The following is a 9,861-nucleotide window of genomic DNA, read 5'->3' as shown; positions in this document are numbered from 1 at the left end:
AACGCAGCTAGGCCTTAAAAGATAAAAGGGATTTGACAGAAAAGTAAAGCATATAGCTGCTGCCCTCAGGGTTCACTCCCCAGTGGGAGAGAAAGACAGCAACCAATTAAAAGACAGAGTCCAGCCAAAACCGTTTGGCTCAGTGGATAGAGTGTCGGCCTGCGGACTGAAAGGTCCCAGGTTCAATTCCGGTCAAGGGCATGTACCTGGGTTGCGGGCACATCCCCAGTGGGGAGATGTGCAGGAGGCAGCTGATCAGTGTTTCTCTCTCATCCATCGATGTTTCTAACTCTCTATCCCTCTCCCTTCCTCTCTGTAAAAAATCAATAAAATATTTTTTTTAAAAAAAGAGATTAAAAAATAAAATAAAATAAAAGACAGAGTCCTAATAGATTACCTCTAAGCAAGGTGCAGGGAATACACAGAGGGGGTGCATTAGTCTGCATGGTCTGCCATAACAAAATACCACAGACTGCACTCTCTCAGTTCGGGAGCTCACGAAATTCAGGAGCAAGATGCCAGCAGATTAGGTCCCTGGCGAGAACTCTTTTCCTGGTGTCTCTTCTTATAAGGCTCCCACTCTCATGACCTCAAGTAACCCTAATTACCTCCCAAAGATTCCATCTCCAAATACGATCACATTGGAGGCTAGGGCTTCAACATAATTTCAGGGAACACAGACATTCAGTGCATAACAGGAGAAAAGTGTTCACTCCGCCTACAGTACAGGAGCGTATTGCAGACGAAGTGACTCCTGAGCAGGCGTAGGAGCTCACCAGTGGCGGGGCAGTGGGAGCACACCTTGTAGAGAGAACAGCAGGAACAAAATGCAGGAGGAGGGACGAATGGTGAGCATTTCAGCAGAGACAGAATAAGGAGTACCTGTAGGGAAAAAGTAATTTGAGACCAGATTATAAGAAGTCCCTGAGCATGATGCTGAGGAGATTAAAATCTCTTCATATGGGCAGTGGGAAGTTGGTAAAATTGTGTGTGTGCTATAATAAAGTTTGTTGTGTGGATAACAGTAATACAAGTTTAATATTTGAAAACAAATTTAAAAATTTAATGTTGAAATCATTAAAAGTTACAGGAAGATTGCAAGAATAGTACAAAGAACTCCTGTATACTCTTTACCCAAATTTACCAATTATTACTATTTTGCCACATTTGTTTCATTATTTTTCTTTCTTTGTATAACATTTATATTATTTAGACATGTGGAAATAGACATATATAGATATGCATGTGTGTATGCACACATACACAAATATGTACACACATGTATACATATACATATACATGTATATACACACACATATTTTTTCCTGAAGGATAAATCCATCTTCCATTTGTCTTTCTATCTCAGCTGTGGGTAAACTACGGCCCACGGGCCGGATCCGGCCCGTTTGAAATGAATAAAACTAAAAAAAAAAAGACCGTACCCTTTTATGTAATGATGTTTACTTTGAATTTATATTAGTTCACACAAACACTCCATCCATGCTTTTGTTCCGGCCCTCCGGTCCAGTTTAAGAACCCATTGTGGCCCTCGAGTCAAAAAGTTTGCCCACCCCTGTTCTATCTCCTAGCTGAGCCCTGAACACGCAGACACTTAATGAAGATTGAATACTAACAACCAGGTCAGAGTAGCTCACGCAAAAGGCCAGGGGTAGCCAAATTTCCTTCTGAGAAGATGAGCAGCGGGGAGACTCTGGGGATTTCCCAGCAGAATGAGGAGCCTTTGAGTCAGAAAACCAGAGCAGCTCCTCCCCTGCTGCTGAGAATCAGCCAAACAAGTATTAACAGGGTGCCAGAAGCACATAACTCTTCGTACCAGGTCCACAATCCCTCATCCAGAATTTCCAAATCCAAAAACACTCTGAAAGTGTGTTTGTATCTCATTTGGTAGCAAAACCCACCCGGAAATAATCCTGAGCCTTTTGATGGTGTTTGTTTACCCCACTCTCTGAATTTCCATACATTTCACTGCATGACTAGCAATGTGTTTGATAACAAGGGTTTCCTCAGGACTCACTGGGGATGATAATTAATTCAGCGTATATCCTGCCTGTATCCCCTTTCTAAAATCTGGATTTCAAATTCATGGGACTGTAAAGATTTCAGATAAGGAAATATGGAAGTGTATTTAAAAAGTGGGGGTAAATACTTTGCAACTTAGACTGGGGCCTTTCATGAACATTTCTCCCATGAAAATGTGAGCGGAGCTCAAAGAAGACCCCACAGGCTCTGGCACCCTATATCTGGAACTACTCAAGGGGGCCTTCATTCCACCTGTTTTGACTCATGCTCCTCATTTATGCATCTTTGGTTCTTTGCTTGATTCTGTCCCTCAGCAACCACTACAGGCCTGGCTCACCATTTAATTTAAAGCCTTCACTCTTCTTCAGGATATGGTCTTTGCTATTTGATCTCTGGCCTTCCTGAGCCATACTTCCACTAAGAAAAGGGCTTACCAGCTCCTCTCTCCCATCAGCCCTGCTCCACCCTCACTGTGCTGTGCCATATGGGACTTATCACCTGCATCTGTCGCCTGCTGTCCTGACTGGAACACTGGGAGGTGGGATGTGTGTGCAAAACCGAATCAGACCACCCAGCCATTCAACCATCCAGTTGGTCACTTGTTGGATCATTTATTCATTTAAGAAATATATACTAAAATGTCTACAACTGCCAGATGCTTTTCTAATACCTAAAGTACAGCAATAAACAGACATATTTGATGTCATCATTTAATTAACAATCTAACAAGGGAAACAAATATTAAATAAATAATCACAATTGTAGTACCTGCTACAAATGGGGATGCAGAGTATAATGAAAGGGTATAAGGAGGAGAAAGGGGCCTAGTTGGGCATAGAGGCTCAAGAAAGTCTTTCCTGAGGAAGTGACTTTTGAGTTAAGGTGAGAAAAATGAGTAGGAAATAGCTGGGGAGCAAGGTGAAAAGGGAGAGTGAGGCAGGGAGTATAGAGGTGAGGGAAGATGAAGATGGGGAGAATTTCAGGCAAAGCAAACTATATAATAAGGACCCAAGGCAGGAAAGAACTTGGCCAAAATGTGGAAGTGAAAGCCATAACTGTGGCTAGAGGGTGGGTTGGGGTGAGGGGGGAGAGAGAGAGAGAGAGAGAGAGAGAGAGAGAGAGAGAGAGAGAGACCTGAGGTGTTTTACCCTTTGTAACAGCATGGAGGGACCTGGAGAGTAATGCTAAGTGAAATAAGCCAGTCAGAGAAAGACAAGTATCACATGATCTCACTCATATGTGGAATCTAATGAAAAAACAAAAAAAACAAAAAACTGACAAAATAGAAACAGATTCACGGATACAAAGAACAGACTGACAGCTGTCTGTCTGGAGGGAAGAAGGTTGGGGCCAGGGTGAAAAAGGTGAAGGGAAAGGGGAGTGGGGGAGGTAGAAGACGGTATTGGGGGGGGAGGATAAATGGTGATACAAGAAGACTTAATTGGGGTGGTGAACACACAATATAATATACAGATGATGTATTATAGAATTGTACATCTGAAACCTATATAATTTTATTTACCAAAGTCACCCCAATAAGTTCAATTAAAAGAAAGAGTAAATGTATGAAGAACTGAATAAAATAGTTCTTCCCTCTTAGGACACATAGATATCTGATAAAAGAGGTAACACAGAAGCACACCAAATGGGCATGACCCTGGGCAGGACTGGATCTCCCTGCTCCTGAAACAGTGGGTTACACAGCCTCGCTCCACATGGGTTAGGCCAGGGCTTCCAGAAAGGACTGCCATCTCCAGGAAGGACAAAGAATCAAGGCTCCTTTCCAGGTGGATCCCCAGGACAGCCTTTCACTTCCAACAGACGGACGAGCCTACCCCCAAAAATGTTTCTCTCTCCCCACCCCCCACCCCCTGCTCATACATACACTCACTCCAAAACCTTTCAGCCTGACTCCTTCAGGAGTCCAACCAGCATTCTACAATCAAAGAATGCTCCATCTCTTAGGACTTTCCTCCCTATTTTGTTTGTTTGTTTGAATAGTGTGTGAATAAAAATCACAGTTGAAATGATTTCATCTTTAACTCTGATGTTCATAAATGTTCATCATTTAAACTCTTAAGATGGCCATGGAGTTTGCATTAGGAATCATAATCATGTGTTATCATATATAAATGACTTCACTCAGAGCAGAATTTACTCTGGCTTACTTCCATACTCCAAGACTTTTATGCTGCCGGCAGTGATTAGGAACACTGCTGGAATTCATTCTTGAACAGAACTTTTCCTGAACTGAAACTCTATACTAAAAAGCAGTGAAGAAAACTTGTTACCATTCATTTGTTTTGGACTTAGATTCAAAGGGTGGGAGGAATGGGGGAAGGACAATAGTTCTTTGACACTAGCAATAGTAAGTTAGTAGAAGGCCAAAACTCTTTTCATTAGACTTAATAGCCTGAGGCAGAATAGTCAGGAAAACAATTATGCAAAGTAAGTCTTTAGCAGGAGCGAAAAGATAAGATAAATATACTCTTCAAGCATATTAAGCCATTGCTAAATATTATACTTGATCCCTCGAAGTTATAAAAATTCCTAGCTCTTCACTACTTGTAAAAGTTTACTAAAAAGAGTGGTAAAAGTATATATTCAGAAGCTAAAGGAACTGGTACATTTGAAGTTGGGCTTTTTTCTTTCATTTTGATGTTTGTATGAAAATAATATTCAATATGAAAGGAAATGAGTACCACTAAGGACTGTTTTGTATTTCAAAAATAGCAACAGCTGCCTAAATGTACAACTTGCAACTTACTATTCAAACATAATTCTGGGTGGGTGGGTGGGAAGAGATTAACCAAAGAACTTGTAAGCATATATGTATAACCCATGGACACAGACAATAGTGTGGTGAAGGCCTGGTGTGTGTGTGTGTGAGGGGGTGGGGGGGTAGATGTGGGTTAGAAGAGGTCAAGGAGGAAAATAGGGGGATATCTGTAACACTTTCAACAATAAAGATTTTTTTAAAAAACACACAAAAAAACATAATTCTATTATTTCCAATTGTTCCTCTAATTGTGACTCTGGAATCCAAAGGACTACAAGTACAAATTTAGTAGGTTAGTCCTGAATAAAGTCTCTTTTTGGAAGATGTAACAGTCTGATTTCTCTTTATTCTCTTAATACTGTACACATTTTTCTAATAAAAAAATTACACTTTTTTTTCTGGACTAAGATTTATGAATAACTGCCAAAATTTTAAAAATGGTTTGAACAAAAGCAAATTATTAGCAGACTGGCAGTTTTTATAATTCCACAATTATATTTCCATCTAATATTTCTTGCCCATCGCCAAAATACTAGCAGTCTCAGAAAACAGCAATGTTAAGTAACTTTCTTTTAGACCATACTAATTTTACTTTCTCAACTTCAAGTCACAGTATATTGTGGAATTACCCATTTCAACATTAATAAGGGTTAAAGGTGCATTCTGAAATATTATCTTGGACCTCTTAGCTGAGTTTTGTTCAAGTTTTGGAGATCCTATTTGGTACAAGTTGAGTCAGAGAAACCTCCCTCATCTCTATCTCTGTGTCTACTGCTATCCCTGACTATCTCTGTCTCTATATATCAGCATCTATCCCGAATCTTTAACTAGACCTATACGTTTTTGGATGATGTCCTCTCTGCTTAGAATGTCTCATGACTCATTTAGGAAAAAGGAAGCAACCCACCCACATTCTAAAGCAGGGGTCCTCAAACTACGGCCCGCGGGCCACATGCAAATACAAATATTGTATTTGTTCCCGTTTTGTCTTTTTACCTCAAAATAAGATATGTGCAGTATGCATATGAATTTGTTCATAGTTTGTTTTTTTTAAACTATATTCCGGCCCTCCAGCGGTCTGAGGGACAGTGAACTGGCCCCCTGTTTAAAAAGTTTGAGGACCCCTGTTCTAAAGTAACTTAATCACAAGCTGCTGAGGCTTCTGCATTAACTAAAAGACTTAATGCTGTAGAAAATCCCTCAAGTTAAAGCCATAGCATCCCCAGAAAATGAAAGCTGCTTATACTTTTAGTTTGTTTCTTCTTCCTAAAAATCTTCAATGGTCCTATCAGTTATAAAAGTCCATCCAGAACTCGAGTTAATATATATTTGTAACTATACTCAGAACTCTCTGTTTATCTCTATTGACCTCTCCACTACTCACAAATGTGGCACAAATTTCTTTTGCTTTTTCTTTCTCACTCTGTTCTCCATTAAAACCAGGAATTCAAGAATGAGGATGTTCTGAAGGGCAGACTTCACAAAACTGACCTAACTTGGCTTATACTCTTAAAGATGTTGGCCCCAAGTAGCCAAATATATTTTAGTCAATTAGTTGTAAGATTTATGAGCTCAAATTCTATGAAACTCAAAATCGAGGAATAACTTTTTTAATTCAAACAGCCTTTCAGGATGAGTTTAGCTACATTTTTAGTTTACCATGCCTTTGGGGTATTTTGTTCCTTAATAGCTTTCTACTAAACTCATAATAACAGATAACGTTTAATTAGCTCAAATTATTCTTAACACCAATAGAGAACATGCTCTTTATCCCTCAATATTCAGTCCTCTCTCCTTCCCCTAGAATTTTAGTTGAGCACAAAACCACATTAGCTAGAGACTAATTTCTCTGCCTCCTTTGCAAACCAAGTTTTGCCACTGGCATGTGAGTAGATACGACTATAGAATTCTTAGGTCACATTAGGAACTGCTTGCCTTTACTTCTTTTCCAATATTTATTACTTAACAACATTTAATAATTATTACCTACTTTATGCAAACTGATACCATCCTGGGAATAGAAAAGCTAGTAAAAATTGTCCTCACGATCAACTTATTTCCAAACTACCAGGGTTAAGTAAAATAAATTCATAAGTAACTCAAAACAAGGTAAAACAAAACAAGTAATCACAATAGATGTACAAACACTGCCCAAAGGTTCAAAAAAGAGAATACTACATATAGACTGAGATATCAGAAATACTTTATTCGCGAGTTAAATGATTGAGAAGGCTGTGAATGAATACACAGAGTGGGAGAGGATGGCTCCTCTTCCCCTGGGCCACCTCTCACAATGCAGAAAAAGTCAAAAACTTCCTGTGAGTTTGGACACAGGAACTGAGTCAGCTAACAGTATTGCATGAGAAAATGTGTTAAATGCTTTACATGCTTAGCTTTCAATAGCAGCTGTAACAAATGACCACAACTAAGTAGTTTCAGACAACACAAATTTAATATCTTAGAGTTTTGGACATCAGAAGTCCAAAATGCATTTCACTTGGCTAAACTAAAAAAGTCAGCAGGGCTGCATTCCTTTCTGAAAATTCCAGGGGAAAATTCATTTCCTTGCCCTTTCCAGTTTCCAGAGGTCGTCCAACATCCCTTGGCTAGTGGCTTCTTCTATCTTCAAAGCAAGCAATGCTGGTAGAATTCTTTCCACATTGCATTACTCTGACCTCTTCTGCATCCCTCTTCCACTTTAAAAAGGCCCTTATAATTACATTGGGCCCACCCAGATAATTAAGAAAAATCTTCCTCTCTCAAAGTCAGCTGACTGGCAACCTTAATTCCATCTTCATATTAGGTAGATGATATGCTAAGTGGGAAGGATGCAGATTGCCTCTCTCTTCTCAGAGTGAGTTAGAATTATTTCCAAATTGGATTTCATGTATTTCCTGATAACAAACCTTTGTTTTCAAGACTTCTTTCTCAATGTAGAACAGTAAAAACTAATGAAATATTCAGTTGTTACAGCTCTTTTATCCTTAAGTTCATTCATCAACAAATGAAATCTCTGAACTCCAAGTCTGAGAAGCTGGAAAAGCTGTTAAGTTAGAAATAACAGCAGTAGCAGAAGGTATTATTTCTTAAATCTGTTCCACATTTAATAAATGCTTCCACTGAGGGCACTTGTCTCATATAAGCCATATGCTCTGTTTAACTTAATGGCTGTTTCAGTTAGCCTTCACTGTAGAAACATTCAATCAATGCAACCAGCAGTGCACAAGAATCTCCTGTGTGCCAGGCACTGAAGATGTGAACCCTGGAAAAAGAATTTATCAGGAAAGAGACAGCAGTCCTTCAGTTCCCCATTATTGTCAAAGATTTCAAGAAATCAGAAAAAAAAAAAGAAATCAGAAAAGCAATAGGGAGTAGTAGAAAGAGCTTTGAGGGCAGGCAAACCAAGTTCATATCCACATTCCATAACTTACTAGCTATATAACTTTTGGCAAGTCATTTGACCTCTCTGAGATTTCCTATCTTTACAGTAAAGTGAATTCTGTGAATTCTACCTATGTCATGAGATGATTTCTATTAATGATCAAATGAATGAATGGTAATCTCTTTCTAAATCAACCTTTTCCACATTTTTAAAAACAGATGTGCATAGAATGGTTTGCTTACAAACCCAAGGAAGTTGTAATATAGTCTTAGAGCCAAAGAATTCACAAGGCAGAGTTCTCAGCTAATGGATGAAGTGTTATGACAACCAAAGTATCAAGTTAGATAATATAATAAGAACTTTACAGATTGAATTAATTTTCAAGTAGAAAGTAGTAAATGACTTTGATGAAACCTGGCTTCAAACCAGAGAGCTGGTTTGTTCTTTTTTATCACGAAAGTCTGGTTGTTCTAAAAAGGTTCCTTGACCTTGGGACTGTACTCACACACAAAAATTTACTGATATTTCTGTAAGATTATATATTAGCTCTGGAGTTTTATTTTAGTTTAGTTTAGTTTCTGGAGTTTTAATGAACATGACAACACAAATTCTTAACACTGTTAAAAAGTAGCTACTCATCTAAACTTCATACTATCTACAAAATGGAAGGCACATTTTCTCTTGTATGAAATTTCTTATCCTCAGGATTTTGAGATGCTTTCAAATATAAAAGTCATGTTTATTAAATGGCTTGACTGTCAATTTTTGGTATTGTACCAAACAAGTAACTATGATTCACAGTGACTTTTAAAAATCTATGTAGCCCGGCCGGCATGGCTCACTGGTTGAGTGTCAACCTATGAACCAGGACGTCAAGGCACATGCCCGGGGTTGCAGGCTTGATCCCCAGTATGGAGCATGCAGGAGGCAGCCAATCAATGATTCTCTCTCATCACTAATGTTTCTCTCTCTCTCTCTCTCTTTCTCTCTCTCATCCTTCCTCTCTGAAATCAATAACAATGTATTAAAAAATAAAAATCTATGTAATTATTTTCATTAATTGTTTCACATACATTATTTTATCTTATCTTAAATTATTTTACCTTATTAAAAACACATTAAGAGCTTGTTCCACCAAGCGTACATTTTATTGATTATCTAAATGACTAATAAAATTATATAAAATTTTCAACTAATACTGCCTGCATTTGATTCATTTAACTTCCTCTCTATGAAGGGTAATGGCTCAAACACATTTGCAAATTATTTTAAATCTATAAGCTTTATAATACAGAAATATAACATCTGGACTATCTATTTGATATTATGTGAGCCAGTTCTAATATACTTAATCCTATTATAAACACACAGTTTTTGCAAAATAAAAAAAAAATGATAGCTGAAAACATAAATTTTCATGAGTAATGTTTTCGTTAATACTTTCATAAAATAATGGCTGGCTACCTCAGTGGTATGGCACTTTCAGTCTGGCAAGCCTTCTTTTTCCACCACCTAAAGACACTATATGTCTAGAACAGAACTTTCCAATAGAACAAAAGTCCAATAGAACTTTCTGCCGTGATGAAATGCTGTAAGCTACCCAGTACAGTAGCCAATAGCGAGATGTTGCTACTGAGCACTTGAAATGCAGGTAGTGTGA

Source organism: Myotis daubentonii, chromosome 6, assembly GCF_963259705.1.
Source record: "Myotis daubentonii chromosome 6, mMyoDau2.1, whole genome shotgun sequence".
Lineage (NCBI taxonomy): Eukaryota > Metazoa > Chordata > Mammalia > Chiroptera > Vespertilionidae > Myotis > Myotis daubentonii.
This window is presented reverse-complemented; position numbering follows the sequence as displayed.